Below are 18,235 nucleotides of genomic sequence, written 5' to 3' on the forward strand. Positions count from 1 at the left end.
TGAAAGAGAAGTGCCACGCTTGCAAGTGGCTCTCAGTCAGTGCCACCAACACCCTTGGGGACATTTGCTGACATGTGTGGTCCTGTATACATTGCTTAAGGATCTGTTTCCTTCTAGAGGATGCTTAGGGACAACAGCTTCAGTTTGTGTCATTTGAATATCATTTACCCAGATCTGGATCCTAATGGCTCTTGATAAACATATGACTGGGCCAGTGTGCTTTTTCGGCTCCCTTCCCTCTAGCTCCATCCTACATGCCCACGCCCCATCACAAAGGAAACCCATCTCTTTTGATTGACAGTTCAGCTTGACAATACCAGGGACCTACAGAAATTAGTGTTATGGTTCTCAAATGTACTGACCATGTAAACTGAAGCACATAGGGTTTTAGAAGTCTATCCCAATGTAGAAAGAACTATGATGGCGATGGGGACAGGAATACACCACCCCAAAATAGGCTCCTCAACATATGGACTATTCTGTGCTGAAGGCAATTGAAGAATGGTAGACCCAGGAAAAACTCTGAAAATGTAAGTTTCCCTTTTTAAGGGTGTCTGCACTTAGAAAAGCAATTCCCATCTGTAAAGGTGACACACACTCCTGTACCAAGAGAAAAGGGTGAGAGCTGTAAACTCATCACCAGAGAAAACACCTAGTTAAATCTGCAGACTGCATTTTAATAGACTCCCTGGCTCATCATCTAGGCCTGGTCATCTTCTTGTAACTCCCCTTCCCTGCCCAGTGTGTACGACCTACACTGTGTCCTCAAGGAAGAGCACTTGTACTCTTTCATGACATTCTATGGGTCTGGAACCCATTGAATATGTGTCAGCATCGGACAACACAAAGAAGACAAGGCGGCGGCGTGGTGGAGGGCAGTGCCGAGCTCGGTGGGGCTGGCATGCCGAGCGCCATCTGGGCAGAGGAAGCACTAATGGCCAAAGCTGAATGTCTGCTTTTTGCCTCCCTAGTCCCCAATCCTGCTTCTGTCAAGAGCACCCTGTTCTCCTCTGGGATCCATTTCACTCCACTTTATCATGTATGGTCCAGATGGGGTGCTCGCTCTGGGGGCAGAAGCTGGATGAAGGCCCAATCAGCTGTCACAGCATATTCTGTTCACACAAGGGTAGGGTAGCGACCCATACCAGTGGAGTCACTGTGAGTTTTGGTCATTTCTTAAGAGCTCTGAATAAGAAATGTTCACTGTACTCTCTAGATACGAATTCACTGGGGTTGAGAACAGGGGGTAGGAACCGGCAAGGGAAGGCGGGACCCCGGGAGTGGCAGTTCTCACAGCATCCTTGCTGGAGGACAAGCATGCCAGAAAGAGAACTCTGATTCTTGATTCTTTCTCATCTCCTAAGCCAGTACTTCTGCCTAGAAGATTGACAGAGATGGAAAGAAGGAGCCTGGAGTAACCAGCTCACCCTCCTCTCAAATGTCAACTAGTTCCTTCCATAAGAAAGCCCTTCAGAGGGCGCCAGAGGGACCCCTCCTGCTACACAGGGGGCGTACACACTCGCTTACCCTCCCCGCCCCACCCATCCCCCAGCACGCCTAAGAATCTGTAATAAACTCCTCTCTAAAACACCCTCTGCGGCCTGTGAATTACTCTTCAAATTTGCAAGAAAAGAACCCGAAAGCCACTGACCTCAGTGGCCTTCATTTTTTGGGGGGGGGGTTGGTTTTGTTTTGTTTTTCCAGGACCCCAGCTGCTTAAGTGGAGAAAGCCTCCATTGTCCTCAGACACCTGATCTGTGTCACTGGCTGGGAAGACGTTTCCAGGGCAGGTAGCACTAATTTAGAAAGACAAAGAGAGCACCGGAGAAGCTGACGCATAGGACACTTAGCAAATCAGTCCCAGAAATCAGTTGAACATTTGTGATCAAACTTTGGAACTTCCCAAGGAAACTAGCTCAATGGATTTCTTTTTGGTTCAGATCAGTTTGGGTCAAATACGGTGTTATTTGCAAATGTGAAAAAACAATGGGAATGTAGACACGAGCTGTCCCAATTCCTTCAAGTTCAAAGGGTGAATGCTAGAAGGCAGAAAGAAGAAGCCAGCACATGGTATGAGGGTGGTAGGAAGGTTCACGGAGCAGGAGCAATGGTTTCTGTGAAGTAACAGCACCTGCATGGTAACAGGCTGTGTCAACAGCTGATATGTTACTTATCTTCCAATTCAGTTTTTAACTTTTGGCTAACTCCCCAACATTTTTGTTTAAAACATAATTCTAATAACCTAAATATAGGCTATAAACCTTCCCAAGGCCTACTGACCTTCTGAGAAATATGTGAACTATAAAAAAACCAAAAATAAACCAAGTCCCTTTTCTAAAGCCTTTAGCCATCTGAAAGTCAAAAGGGGCCGTGGATTCCTACAGTTCGGTTCACTGAGACTTTGTTACCAATAGCAACAGATGGTTATTTTGAACACAAGCTCCAACATCACTGTCTTTCTCCATATTCTTATTGGCAAATGGACAGAAAATCTGCGGTAACCTCCTCAGTGAAAATACAAGATAATTTTAGATAGTCCCAGACAGATAATCAGCTTTGCCCTTCGACCCCTGGTAGACACTCAGAAACTATGGTTTCAATTACATTGCCATTTGCATCTCCACTGACCAGAACACAAGGTTCTCCCGTGGTTAGGGGTTCCATCTAAATGGTACAAAAAAGTACTGATGGCTGGAAGACCTGTTAATGAGGGGAAGAGTGTACGTGGAGGCTGAGAGGTCCTTGTGCTCGCAGATAAGCACTAGGGGAACCCGGAGTGTCAAACACACAGGGCTGTCTCTTCAAAGGGAGAGAGAGAGAGAGAGGCTGGGAGCAGACATGGTTTATAGCCTGGTGACCTTTGTTCTGTTTGTACGGCTGAGACCACAGTGGATCCTCCCCCAGACCCTTAGAGTGAGTTGGTCAATCTATAAAACACATCTTTATAGACATGTCACATGCAGTTCACAAGGAGTTTGGACGCTAGTCACATCTTAAGCTTTATTGTACACACTGGATTGAGTTACTTTCACCACAAAAATTTTTTTCACCAAATTGTGTTTGAATATGCCTAAAATTAATTACTCAGGGTTAGACTCCCGAAGTTTGAACCAATACCAGCTACTGAGACCTGATGAACAGAACTGCCTTCTAGTCCCCCAAAGATTGTTATTCTGTTGGTCATGGTAGCACAAGAGATCCGCTCCCCCTCCATCTTAGGGTTTCTATTGCTGTGACAAAACACCATGACCAAAAAGCAAGTTGGGAAGGAAAGGATTTATTTGGCTTACACTTCCACATCATAGTTCATATTGGAGGAAGTCAGAATAGGAACCCAAGCAGGGCTGGAACCCAAAGGCGGGAGCTGATGCAGAGGCCATGGAGGATGCTGCTTACTGACTTGCTTCCCCTGGTTTGCTCAGCCTATTTTGTTACAGAACCTAAGTAGCCCGGGACAGCACCACCCACCATGGGCTGGGCCTTCCCACACTGATCACTAACTGAGAAAATGCCTTACAGCTCTATCTCATGGAGGCTTTTCCTCAGCTGAGGCTCCTTCCTCTCTGATGATTCTAGCTTGTGTCAAGTTGACACACACACACACACACACACACACACACACACACACACACACCCCCCCCCCACAGCAGACTCCCCACAAGTATAGATGTTTTTCTACAAACCACTGCTAGGAGGAAAGATGGTAAATTTGGGCCAGCTGGGAAATTTCACCATTGCTTGAGAAGTCCTACAGAAGTTAAATCTTTTGCTTTTGGAAGAATGGTCATTAATTCCTTTTCACTCACATCTAGGAAATTCTAAGCACCATTTCTGATCCACCTTCCATACAGTTTGCACCTAAAGCCAGGCCAGTTAGTGATGAGGGCATCGGAATAGTTTCTGTGGTCTTGTAGCGTCTGATGCGCTGAGACTTTCTCTTCAAACATCTTGCTCACTTTCCCTGAGAATTGGAGTGGCAGTTTAAAAACACACCTGTAAGTTCTTTTACAGACACCTCATAACAGGGTGGACTTTAGTTCCCTTCTCTTTGGATATTGGATCGGCCTTAGTCACTTTTAAAGGCTACAGTGCATGAAGTGGCACCGTGTGACTTCTGGTGTTACATTAGGGAAAGCAATACAAAGTCTTCTAGGCTGATTTTCTTTGAAGGAAACCTTGGGAGCCTGGAGCCTGAGTAGGAGGTCCCTCGGAAGCCACCATGTTAGAGAGGCGTCTTCATATTTGGGGTTGCTCAGTCTGTGTGGCTTCTTATACTCTCTGAGGTTATCCTTCAGTCCTCTTCACCTGGGACATCCTGGGAGTGGGTAGGTCGAGGGTAGCAGGTAGGGGCTGATCATCCAGCCAATCCAAGTGAAGGAGTAGAAGGCACTCTACCTTTTGATGTGAGGTATTGGGAGAATTAATGACTGCTTTTAATATCCTAGGAGTGGCCATCTAAACGCCTTTCTTTGAGTGGTAGGAGTTTACGGACTGAATTTCAAGGTGCAGAACTGGTTTATCCTTTCTTGATTCATGAAGTGTCACAAGATGCGGCACTGGAGAGAGCTTGGGCGCGCTTCCTTTGTCTTGCAAAACACCACTTGTCTACTCTTTTCCCTTAAGAACCCGTGTACAGGCCTAGGAGAGTCACCCATCAGTTAACTCTGAGGGATCCAGGCCTAGGAAACAGAAAGGAGGGGTGTGAAGTCTTCACAGGGTCCTAAGCATTGGTCCTGAACCTCCACAGCCTAATACGCACTGAAATACGAGTGTGTACAGTACACGCATCCATACGATAAACACTACACCAGAGGGCACCGATGACAGTTTCCCACAGGATCAAATCTCACACATTCTCTGTGCATTTTCTGACCAGAGTTTTGATCCATTTGGAGATTTGAAAGTAAAATGAGTCCTAGTTTCTGCTTTGGGAGAGACTTAAGGAGACTTACATTTAATTCCTCCTGTGAAGTGTGTTCAAAGACACCACGGGATCCCAGGAGCAATGAGTTCAGATCCTGTGTGGGCTGGTAAGACATAAAAGGACTGGGGGGCAAAGCTCTCCTGTCTTCAGTGTGCCTCACGGAGAGGAATATGAATTAAAGCTGAGATGCGAAGGCGAACCCGGTGGTCGTTTTCGCGGTAACAGCATTGCCAAACACAAACTCAAGCCACCCTGTATCCTGCCACTCTTTAGACACATCTGGCCGTCATCCTCCAAGTCCAGCCACTGCTGTGCTTATGGGAAAGCACTTGCTGGCAGGCTTTTGCCTTGCCTTTCATTCCCACTGGGCAAAGCGAAAGAGGAACCTAAGAGCAGGGAAGTTACTGGGCAAGCAGGGGAAGGAGGAAAGGAATGGCTAATACTTGGACTTGGATTTTTTGCCTTTGTTCACCAAACGATACTGATGCGGTGGTGGAGTCACGAGAGTGAAGTTTCCATGACAACAAGGCAGAGATCTGTAAATGCGGGATTAAATACAAAATAGGGGGAACTTAAATATTATGCTTTAAAATTTGGCCCTTCATAACACATTCGTTGCAATGATATCCTACAAGGACCAAAAGCATAGGATAGAAAAGTGTGCCTTCCCTTCCTCAGATACCATCACCTCTTCCAGGAGGTGAGCAAAGGCACTGAGACCTGTGGGTGACTGAGAAGCATGTCAGGACAGTCACCTCCGTGACAGCAAATTACGACAGAGGCAGAAGCGCTGGACACAGAACCTCACTGTTGTGCTGCTGAGTCCTTGTACCATCAGACACTAGCTTCTTCTGGACCTGGGCTGTGTCTGTCTCCTGCTCTAGCCAAAAGCTTTCACTGCTGTCTCTCCCCTCCTTCCCTCACTGAGAGACCACCCTTCGACACGTCCAACAGCTCCATGTTGATCACTTTGCAGCCTGCTCATTGCTCTGGGTTTCACAGCTTTATCCAGCAATCCTCAGATCTGGGCAGCTGCTTCCGGTCTTGGACAGCATTGAGTCTTGAGTAGTCACAGCCTTTCTGTCAGAATGCTAGCGTTTATGTGATTTTGCTGGAAGCGTCTCGATCTGTGCTTCTGGCTCCAGTAGCGTTGGCTCAACACAATTCAGGAGTAGGTTTGATCCGGTCAGTAACGAAACCTCTCCGGTAGTGACTCTCAACAGGAATGGGCATAGAAGGACAGACAAGTTCTCATGAGTCTCTGCCAAATTCTCCCAGAGTAGGAAAAAGCTCACAACAGAGAGCTGCCCTCCTTTGACACACCTCATGTACGTCCAGGAAGCAAGCTTTTATTTCACATCTGTTTTTCTCTTGATGAATTATTTGCAAACAAGGGCTAAGGAGGATGTCCCATTGTGAAACTGGTCAGCATTTCGTGGTTCTGCAACAGGCGCCAGAAAGGAGAGAACTGAAGGGCTACAGTTTAGAACTTAGCTGGAGGCTCCCTCGACCAGCGTGGGACATCCATGGGGGACAGCTGGGTCTCAGACTGGTGCTGCTTTCCCTCTGTCCACATGTGTGGGAACCAGGGAGACTGGGAGTAGGACTGTGGCGAGCACATAGTGAGATCAGGAGAAGGAGTAGGATTGCAGTGAGCATATCCCCCCCCACCCCCCGCCTTAGCTCACAAAGCAGAACAAGACAGCCTGGTTGTGACAGCAGCACAGAGAACTAGGAGAGAGGCAGAGTAGAAGAGAGAGCCTTCCTTCTTCCTGCCAACCACACCCTCGAGTTGTCACGTGTCTCTGGGCAGGTCTCACATTATCTCTGTCTTTTCTTGGCCAACACAAAATTTTCATAATGGAACCCTTGAGTTGTGGTCACGGCTTCACCTTCTCACCGCTTCCTCATATTTCCTGCCTGTGAAACATCCTTCTGGCTGCCTTTGGTATTTTATTAATATTGACATTAGCCCTGAAGGGTGGGGGGAGTGCTCTTATGCATTAAACATTCCTCTTTTTAGAGAGTGTACAACTCACAGCATCGCCTTTTTTTTAGAGTCGAAACCAGTCTTGGGTTATTATACACATAAGACAGAGGAAAGCAAGTAAGGCTTCATTGCTTTATGGCCAGGAAATTAACCCATGTGAGAGGCAATCTCTTCAGAATGTTTGTCTTAGCAAAGCATACCTACAATGGCATCTGGGTTTCTTCATTTTGTTTTGTTGAGACAAGGTCTGTCTATGCAGCCCTAACTGGTCTAGAACTCACCATGTAGACCAGACTGGTTTCAAACTTGTATAAATCCCCCATCTTTGCATCTAAAGTTCTGGGATTTTAGGTGTGCACCATTGTGCCTGGCTAAGTTTAAGGATTTCTAAAACCAATGGATGATCATAGGTATTTAGAGAAAGTCAAGCCACAATATGTCAGGATAATAGCGGCAAATGTGGCAAGACTAAATTTAATTAATGTGGCCTATTTTGAGGCATGCTGCCTTTCTAGTCTGCACATTCTATGAGCCAAACATTTGTTTGCAATAAGAGAATTAAGTTTACTTGTTCAAAACATACGTTCCAACATACTTATTTAATGGGATTATTAAATTCTAGACTTTATAACCTCAAATTCATCCACAGTAGGAATTATTGAAATACTTTTCCAAGTTGTCTAGGAGAATTACATTGGTTCTGATGTACTTTGACTGTTTGGGATGCTTATATTTATCGCCCACTGTGCTTTCTGCTTTTATATCCAGGGCCTTACCCCCTTGGGAGACAGTTTATTGTCTCTGTGATCTGCACTGGATTGTGGGTATCAAAACTACATCAGTTACTATTTAGAGGAGTTCTCTTCTGTGGTGGTTAACGCTGTCAACTTGATCAGATTAAGAAATACCCAGGGGGACTAGTGAAATGCAGTGAATAAAGGCTTTTGCCCCCAAGTGTGATGACTTAAGTTCAATCTTTGGGACACATGGTGAAAAGACAGAACTAACTCCCATATGCTCTCCTCTGACTTTCACACATATACTGTGGCATGAGTACACCACACACACACACACACACACACACACACACACACACACACACACACACACGGCTTAGAGAGAAGGAGAGACAGAGAGATACAAAGACACACAGAGACAGAGAGGAAAAAACACCTTGGGGATTCAGGAAAGCACACTTCTGGGTGTGGCTGTGATGTTTCTTGAGATAACTACACCTCAAAGGTGTTGTAGAATATTTGTTTAACTATGCAAAGCTGTGTTGCATTTGTTTAATTATGTAAAGATGTGTTGTTGTTTACCTTGCTTGCCTAAGGAACCTGATTGGTCTAATAAAAAAAAAAACTGAATGGCCAATAGCAAGAGAGGATGTATAGGCAGGCCTTCCAGGCAGGGAGAGTAAGTAGGAAGAGGAATTTAGGCTTGGAAAAAGAAAGAAAGAGGGAAAACAAAGAAAAGGAGATTCCAGGGATACACCAAGGACCAGCCAGTCAGACAACAGAGGGAGCAGGAAAGCAAGACACACAGAATGAAAAAGGTAAAAAGAACCAAGATAAAACATAGATGAAGAGAAATAGGTTAAATTAAGTTGAAAGAACTAATGGGACAAGCCTAAGCTAAGGCCGAGCATTCATAATTAATAAGTCTCTGTGTCTTTATTTGGGAGGTGGGTGGTAGAAAATTCAAACTACACAAAGGCTCTGACATAAGTCAGTGATTACCTCCCTGCTGCTCGGAATCTGGTGACATCATTGGGAGACAGTGAAAGGTAGGAAGGGGGCCTCACTGTAGGAAGCAGGTTGTTGGAGGTGTGTCATTGGGAGCTCTACCTTCCTGGCCTCTTCTGTGCTTTTTTTTTTTTTAGATTTATTTATTTATTTGTTTGTTTGTTTATTAGGTATACAGTGTTCTGCCTGCATGTGTGCCTGCAGGCCAGAAGAGGGACCAGATCTCATTACAGATGGTTGTGAGCCATCATGTGGGTGCTGAACTCAGGACCTCTGGAAGAGCAGCCAGTGTTCTTAACCACTGAGCCATCTCTCCATGTTCTATTTTCTTTGCTTTCTGTCTCCACAAAGTGAATAGCAGCCTTCATGCTCCAACAGCCTTGATGTCCTCTCTAAGCCACCACAGACTAAGTCCTCTGAAACCACAAACCAAAATAAACCATTTCTCTTTTAAGTTGGTTTTGTCACATATTTGTTTGCTATATATAGGAACAAGAAACATAACCAACACATCTTACAGGACTATTTAAAACTTGTTCATCTTTTCTTACCTTCTGCTCAAAAGAATTGCCTCTGTGTCTTAGTATTTTGACTTTTTGATTGCTTTTATTTCATTTTTTGAGACCTTGTCTCATGTAGCCAAAGCTCTCTTGGAACACACTATGTAACCAAGGCTGTCTTTAAACCCCATCCTCCATCCTCCACCTCCCAAGTGTGGGGATCATAAGCACGTACCAGCTCCCCCCAGATCTTTTGCAGTGTGTGTGTGTGTGTGTGTGTGTGTGAGAGAGAGAGAGAGAGAGAGAGAGAGAGAGAGAGAGAGAGAGAGAGAGAGAGAGAGAGAGAGAGAGAGAGAGAGAGAGAGAGAGAGAGAGAGAGAGAGAGAGAGAGAGCTGGTTTATGGCCCTGTAGTGCTCGGAGGGAAGAGTCCCAACCTCAGTTGAGAAGACCTCCATTGTGGGAAAGACTTTAAGAAACCTGAGGCAGCACTACTAAAAAGAGCCCACTTCATAGTCAACTTTGCCAGGACTACAGCATCACCTTCTAGAACAAGCAGACATCATTCTGCAGTCCTGACCCTTAGGAGAACTGGCAACCGGGCTCTGAAGAGTTAAGGACTTTACAGAAAAAAAGTGTTTGCCACTCTTGCCAAATTTCAGGGTGTCACACTCTTTTATCTGCTCTTTTAATTTTCTGCAGCGAAGCTCTGGGCTACACGGCTCTGCGGTCAGCCAGACTGGATTCTCACACCGTGAGTGAAGCGCTCAGCAACCCTGTGGATCCCCCACCCATTTCTTCCTGCTTCTCCACAAGCTCCCAGCCGAAACCATAATTTGATCGCCTATGAAGGCCTTGCCAAAGACACATTTCCTGCACGAGGCTATGCTGAACCCTTTTCCACAAGCTTGTAAATAAGGGAGCTGCTGTAAAGCATATGCTGTGCTGAAAATAATATGAGAAAGTGAATTACATGAAAGGGTTCATTTGCCTTGGGACATCCAGGACTTCAGTGTGTTAGTACATAGTGCAACTTGCAAAAGAGACACAGTATTCGTATTTCCCAAGTGTGTATTACCATGGTGGACTACTTTGTGGTATGTGTGTGTTAATTTAAGAATTTTCAGTGAAGCCAAAAATTGCTGAGAAAATGTTGGCCTAGGAACACTCTCCAACTTTATCTTGAGATACATCCCTGCATATCCAACTCCGGTGCATTGAGGAATGGGGAAGGAATAGAAGCCAAGTCTCTCTTCACTTCAGTGTTGCAGTCAAGGGCCTGCTCCCAGACGTAGATCTCTGAATCACTTCTGACCCCAGTTGCCTCCTCCCTAAACACCCTGAGTCCAGCGCTTCGGATTCTTTCACTTGACTCCACACATCTTCCCAATTTTACTGCCTACGTGAGAGGTGGGAATACAGACAGTGAACTGTATCACTTGTAATTACCACCCGCATTTATTATACAATTCTTGAATATGTCCCTATATTTTCCCATCCTTGGGTTTTTTTCATCCCACCCTCTTTTTAAATAATTAAAATTATTTTTGAAACATTCGTATACATATATAATGAAATATGATCGTATCACCCTTTCGTCTCTCTAACTCACTCCATATCCCTCTAGATACAACCTTCTCCCAACTTGTCCTTGCCGTGGTCATCATCGACTTCCTCCTCTTCCTCACCCTCCTCCTCCTTCTCCTCCCCCTTCCCCATCTCCACCGGCTAGTCACCCCCAGGGCTGTGCAACCTGTCTTTAAAGTCTTTGAAGTTTAAGGAAGTACATTTCCAGATTGTCAGCCTTCTTCACTGAGAATTTCTGCCCTCGTGGGTAGACCTGGCTTCCCCACATCCCTTCCCCATTTACATCTGGGCATATCATCCCAGGATGTAAAATCCTCAAGTGCTGGGCATAGGCAGAGGGCTTTGGACAGGCTAGGAAGGTACCACAGACCCTTAAGTTTCTTGGCCTTCTGGTTTACTTTGATGCTCTAGAGAATGATGCTCTAGAACATGCCCATCATGGAGGTTATGGTTTGGTTACGTGAGGGTGGGCCTGCCTTGCAGAGAAGGAAAAGTCTTGCCTACTAATCTCGCCTCCCTCATCCTGACTACTAAAGAGAGCCTCTAAAAGCAAAGCAGGGACCAAGACCAAGAAACACAGCATGCTAAAATTAGACTTCTTACGAAATTTAAATTTATATTTTTTTCTTAGCTATTTTTGAAGTATTGCTTCCCAGTGACACCAGTGCCTTTAAATGTGACAGGGACTCTTTCCAAGAAATACTAGCAGAAAAATGCACAGGAAAAAGTTTCATGTGGCTGTGTTTTTCAGAAGTGGTAGTTAAACCTGTATTGTAAAATCATATTATGAAATATTCATTCTAGTTGCAACCAGTGTTTATGTCATCTTATAAAAATTTAAAATTAGTTTTAACTCATTTAATAAAAAATATATGTAAGAATCTTCATAAAAGTTGATATAAACATTTATTTTATTGTGATTATCTTATTTAACAATAATGTACAATCATGCATCCAATTTAAAAATAATTAACATCTGAGGTTACATAAAATTTAAAAATTACATTAAAATTTTTTTGACTAATACATTTTTTTATTAAAGCTCAGTCATTATCAAGACAGATTTTTTTGGTATGTGTTTGGTGGCTGGGGTGTGGGGGGAGCAGAGTAGACTCACAAAGTCAAATGGAAGAAAGAAATATGTGCGATCCATATATTTGAGAAATGAGTTTTTGTATCAAATGGTCATTGTAATATTACTTTTTCAGTAGATAATGTAATAATCTTTAGAAAGTCATTATTGACAGAATGTGGTGGAGCATGCCTGTCATGTCAGCTCAGAAGAGAGCAGTAGGAGGACCAAGAGATCAAGGCCAGCTTCAGCTTTGTAGAGAGGACAGGAGTAGGGGGGGCAGCGGACTAGACACAGAGACAGAGGGGGCAAGAGGATAAGAGGGTAATTTGTCCCTCATCAAGACATGTGCGCACACACACACACACACACACACACACACACATTTGAGGGCACTGCAATGGTACATTTTAGGCCATGAACTTTTCATCAAAAGAGAAAAGAAGCTGGTAGAGGATGGGAAAGCAACAAGGATGAGAAGGGAGGAAATGTTTAAAATGAAACAGAGATTCTGGTCCTCACAAGCTGCAGTCCATCCCGGAGGAGAGCCCGGAAGACTAGGAAGATGACTGCACAGGCCCAGAGCAGTCAGGGTCTCTGTTGGCAGTTAAAAATGCACGCCATTAACAAGGAAGGAGGAGGGACAGGAGGGGGAAGGGAAGGGGAAGGGAGAGAGTGGGGGGAAGGAGGAGGAGGAGGAATGAATTTGACATTAGTGAACTGACATTAGATAAAACAAAACTGCTTCAGAACTAAAAAAGGAAAAGATATCAATAGTAAATGGCAGCCAAGATAAACAGAACTCCCAATGGTTTTTATTATTATTATTATTATAACTTACTGGGAATTTAACTCTGATTTTACAAGTTCAAATTACCTCTCTTCCTTCAAACCATTTGAAAAGACATTTGCCTGTGGTAACATTTAGTGTGCTTCAGACTGTCAAAACACAATGGCCGTTTCAGATGTGACAGCCCAAATTACAATTCAGAGATTCAAAGGACCCAATTAACAAGCAACTGGTCTACCAAAATTGCTGGTAAATGTGAGCCGATGGGCATTGGGAGAGAGCTGGAAAGGGATTCCTGTGAGTTGAAAAGTCCGTGTTATTAAGTAAAATCCCAAGAATTCCAAGTTCAGATGCATTGGTTCTGAGGATAGTAAACTTGCTGATACCTCTTTGGATTTAAATCTGGAGTGGGCTTTATGTGGACTCAATAGAGACAAAGCTGTGGATCAAAGTGAGTTTCTGGATTTACTACTATTTAATAAAAGAGGAGAATTGATGGCTGCAGGGATCTTGCAGAAGCAAAACAGGAACTAGAGGGAAATGTCTACCTGACCCATGGCACAGAGAGAACCTTGTCAGTGGCTTTTTGGTTTTGTTTTGGTTTTTTCGTTGTTGTCAAATACTGATGATATCATGTAGTCCAGGCTGACTTGGAATTAACCCATATGAACCTTGAATGAGTAATTCTCTTGCCTTAGCCTTCTGAGTGCTTAGATTATAGGCATACACCCCTATGCCTGGCTACTTGTATGTATCTTTATTTTTTAAAAAGACATTTTTATTTAAATTAAAAACAATCTTACTTTACATACCAATCCCAGTTCCCTCTCCCTTCCATCCTCCCACGCCCTCCACCAACCCTTGTATGTATCTTTATAACAACAAATAGCGTATAAAATGTAACTATCAGAGCTGGGGCTATGGCATGAGATCATGAGTTCAGATCCCTAGTACTCATGTAAAAGCCATAGTGTTGGCATGCCACATATGCACACATGTACATGTGTACCTGCTTACACATGTACACACAAACATGCACACACCCCATACATGTACACATACAATTTAAACATTATAAAGAGTTAAAACTAATTGCTGTATAAAAAGAAACATTATAGAAATACTATTCTATTTCTTTATTATTACTACTAATTTACCATCTTATCTAATATTATTAAAAGAAGCCTGGGAAAGTTAGTTTAGGGTGGGTCCTAGAGTAGGAGAAGGATCTACAACAGACTGAACACTTTGCTATGACATAACAAGTGACCATGTGACCTAAGCTGTCCACCAAAAAAAAATGGAACTATCTGATTCACCAAACCATGTGTGTCACGCTACAAACCGTGACAGCCTTCCTGTAACTGTTACTGATCAAGCTGGAGCCTGTGTGGAAGGAGGGAGCAGCCAGATCCTCCTAACTCCTCCTACGATAGGGCTGCTTGGATGCTGGCCCAGCCTGAGTGGGCTGTCACAGCCTATCTGCCCACTCAGGAGCATCACTGAGCGACAGTGAGGAAAAGACCTTTCTGGGAGGTAGGAACCTTGTCAGTACACCTGGCTGTGCTCCACAACAAGCACTTAACAAGGCTGACGCCACCATGAAGAGTCTCACACTTAACCATGAGTGTTAAGCAGACAACCATCCTGAGTCTGAATGTGTCACACTGTTAGGGGACAAGGGGAGACGGCCAGACTGGGCATAGGACTGACCTGCGGTTGCCTCCCCCGGAATTCATGTTGAAGTCACATCTCCAATTATGTCAGAAAGTGCCAGGTTTGGGAGATATGTCTTTAAAGAGGTCCTTAGAGTTAAACCAAGGCCATGAGAGTGCATCTGAATCCTGTCTCTGCCTCCCAAGTGCTGGGATTAAAGGCTTTGTGCCACCACCGCCCGGTTCCTAATGCGCTTGTGTGATGAAATTGGGTGGGCAAGGTTGTTCAGTGGGTAAAGCACTCGCTGCCAGGGTTGATGACCTAAGTCTGGGTCCCCGGACGCAGATGGTAGAAGGGGAGACCCGACGACATCTACAGATTGTCTTCTAATGCCCACGTGTGTGCTGTGGTACACACACACACACACACACACCACCACCACCACCACCACCACAACAACAACAACAAAACGCTTTTAAACAAGAAGAAATTTGCATACATTCAGAGGGAAGACCATGTGAGGACAGAGAGAAGAGAGAGGCCTTGCCAAGCCAGGAAAGTTTTGTGCTGGTTGCTTTAGTATCACCTTGACACAAGTTGGAGTCATCTGGGGGAGAGGAAACCTCAGGCGAGGAATTGCTGCCACCAAGTCTGTGGAGGGAGCCTAGCCCACCGTGCCAGGAAGCAGCATTCCTCAACTTCAGTTCTGCTTTCCAAGTCCCTGCCTTGGCTTCCCTCGTTGAAGGCTTGTGACCTGTAGGGCAAATAAACCCCAAGTCGCTTCCATCACAGCAATAGACAGCGAAGGAAGACGAGACCTCTGAAGGAACTCATGATGCTCTTTTGTCTCTACCTTGAACTTTTAGCCTTCAGAACTGTGAGAAAACAGAATCTCTGTTCTTTAAGCTGCCCAGTCTATGGCATTTTGTTACAGCAGCTCAGGGAAACCAACACACATCTTCTTTTCCTTCGTGGCAGACAAAACGATGTATTCTTGAGACAGTTATGGGCGTGGCTTTATCTCCCGTGACCACAATGCACCTGCCCGAATCTGACTGCTGGTGGTGGCCTCTGGAGCAAGTGAAGACTTAACGTTGGCTTCCCTCTCCCACAGCCTGCTCTATCACATCCTCTCCCTGTGCAGAGGCCACACTGCACCCTGGTGAAGGAGATCCTGTGTCACCTGGACCCTTCAGACTGATGGAAACTAACGGGAATTTTATTTCCTTGCCTGAGAGCTAGAGGCAGCTGCTTGTGGTCACAGTCATTGCCTCCCTACAGGGGAGCCAGGGTTGTTGTAGGCTCAAAGATGTCTGCTCAACCATGTTCATAGCAGCATTATTTCTAATACCCAGAACCTGGAAACAGCCTAGATGTCCCTCAACTGAAGAGTAGATAGAGAAAATGTGGTACGTTTACATAGTGGAGTACTACTCAGTAGAAAAAAAAATGGAATCTTGAAATTTGCAGGCAAATGGATGGCACTAGAAGAAATCATCCTGAGTGAGGTAACCCAGTCACAAAAAGACAAAAATGGTATGTACTCACTCATATATGGATTTTAGACGTGGAGCAGGGCCTTGCTAGCCCACAATCCCACGGCCAGAGAGTCTGGGGTGCAGGGAGGACCCTAAGAGACATATGCATGGTAACCTAGAGAAGAGTTATGGGACGAGATCTCCTAATTGGGGGGGGGAGAAGGGGAGGGCAGAAGGAGATGGGAGAAAGAGAGGGAGAAAAGAGGAGGGGAGAGGAGGACATGGGAGAGCAGGAAGGTTTAGTTTGGGTAAGAATAGAGGAGAGAAGGATGGGAGATACCATAAAAGAGGGAGCCAGTATAAGTTGGAGGAGAGTTCTGTCACTAGTGAGATCTTCACAGATCTACAAGAATGACACCAACTGGCATTAAGGCTACCTTAAATGCCCTCCCATGATAATGAGAATGATGACTACCTTATATGCCATCTTAGAATTTTCATCCAGTGGCTGATGGAGGCAGAGGCAGACACCCACAGCTGGGAACCGAATTGAACTCCTGGAACCCAGTTGGAAAGAGGAATGATGACCAAAGGAATCAAGATTGGGCTGGCGAAACCCACAGATGCAGCTGACCTAAGCAAGGGGAAATGCATGGACCCCAGACTGATGACTGAGGGGCCAGCATGGGACTGATCCAGACATCCCTCCCACTGAACCTGGGTGACAGAGAGGGAGTCTTGGCAATCTGTGCAATCTGTGGGACCTTGGAGAGTAGAACAGTATTTATTCTTGGCATACAGATGGATTCTGGGAACCCATACCATGTGGAGGGATGCTCTCTCAGCCTGGACAAATGGGGGAGGACCTAGGCCCTGCCCGGGATGATGTGACAGACTCTGAAAATCCTTCATGGAAGCCCTTGCCCTCCCTGGGGAGTGGAGGGGGTGGGGGTGACGGGTTGGAAGGATTGGGGAGTGGGGGAGGAGGGGAGGAAGAGGGAACCGAGAGAAACATGTGTAAAAAATTAAATAAAAATATGGAAAAGTTTGATAACTTGATTTTTTAATAAAAAAATCCTTTCTGTTGCTGCCAAGTTAAAAAGAAAACATGAGGGTGTTAAGGCTTTATGTTTTGGGTGGAAGAGACATCTTTGACCTTGGAATTGATGCTCTGACTTTGATCCAACACCTCTTGACATTCTACAGTCCTTGGAGAAAAATCTCAGTGTATTAAAATTCCAATCATGTGACCCTGCCAGGATCCCTGTCCATCAGGAGGCCACCTTAATGGGGCTTCCAGCAGGCCTCCTCCAATGACATCTCCGCCAGTTTCCAGGCAGTGCTCTGCCTGGCATCAGCGATGACTCACTCCCTCGCTCTGTGAGGTCAATCTATCGGTCTATAAGCCTCCCAGACAGCTCAGGCTTCTGTCGGTGAAATCCCACTGAAGCAGAGGGGGCAAGTCTTCCTGGAAGCTAGCTGGTTAATGCAAACTGATTTTTCCTGCGGACTCAGTTGCGTGGACTCAGTTGTGGAGGTCAGTTGATTACTATTATTGTTTTGTTAAAACACAGAGGTACATAAGGGAGAACCTTGAACACTCCTGGCTCACTCTGTCTGTCTTTGATGCCCCTGGCAAGGTCAGGGTCAGATCCAAGCACAGGCTCTCAGTGACTTCTTTAAGGCCCAGGAGATCTGAGAAAAGTGTTCTTACTCACCGTGTAGTCTGCAAGCACATGCCGATAGGAACATTCTGGAGCCCTGCTCTAACTCATTTGTGCTAATAAGCAGTGCACATTATCCTGCTTTTAAAACCCACAGCTCCTTTTGGGAGATCTTATCACCACTCTCTCCTTTGAAAGCATCACTGACTTGTTGCAATGTGTGTGTGTATGTTTGTGTGTCTGTGTTTATGTGTGTGCATGAGCATGTGCACTTGCATGTGTATGAACATGTATGTCTATGTGTACACGAGTGTGCATATGTACATGGGTGTACCTGGCATTCTGTATTGTGTATGTATGTATACGCACAAATGTGTATGTACGTGTATGTGCATATGTGGGTATGTGACATCCTATTGTATGTTTATGCATGTGAGTATGTATATATACATGTATGTGTGTGTTTCTATGTGCATTGTGTTTGTGTATGTGTGTGGATGTATGTGTGGGTATATTTTTTGTGCATGCATATATGTTTATGTATATATGTGTGTATGTTAATGCATGTGCATGATACCATGATACTCCACAGTGTATGTAAATGTGTGTACGTGAGTGTGCATGTGTGAATGTGACACCTACAATGTGTGTGTATGTGTGTGTTTGTTTATGGAGACTGACAAGTGACACCACCCCATTCAGGAACAGGCACAGTGATTCTGGACCACTGTGGAACCTAGTGACTCCAGTGTCCCTCCAAGGCCATGCACTGTGAGCCTTGAATGAGTAGGACTCACACTTGTGGCTCCCACTTCTAGGGCTCCCAGGATG

This window comes from Mesocricetus auratus, unplaced genomic scaffold (assembly GCF_017639785.1).
Source record: "Mesocricetus auratus isolate SY011 unplaced genomic scaffold, BCM_Maur_2.0 Super-Scaffold_100676, whole genome shotgun sequence".
Classification (NCBI taxonomy): domain Eukaryota; kingdom Metazoa; phylum Chordata; class Mammalia; order Rodentia; family Cricetidae; genus Mesocricetus; species Mesocricetus auratus.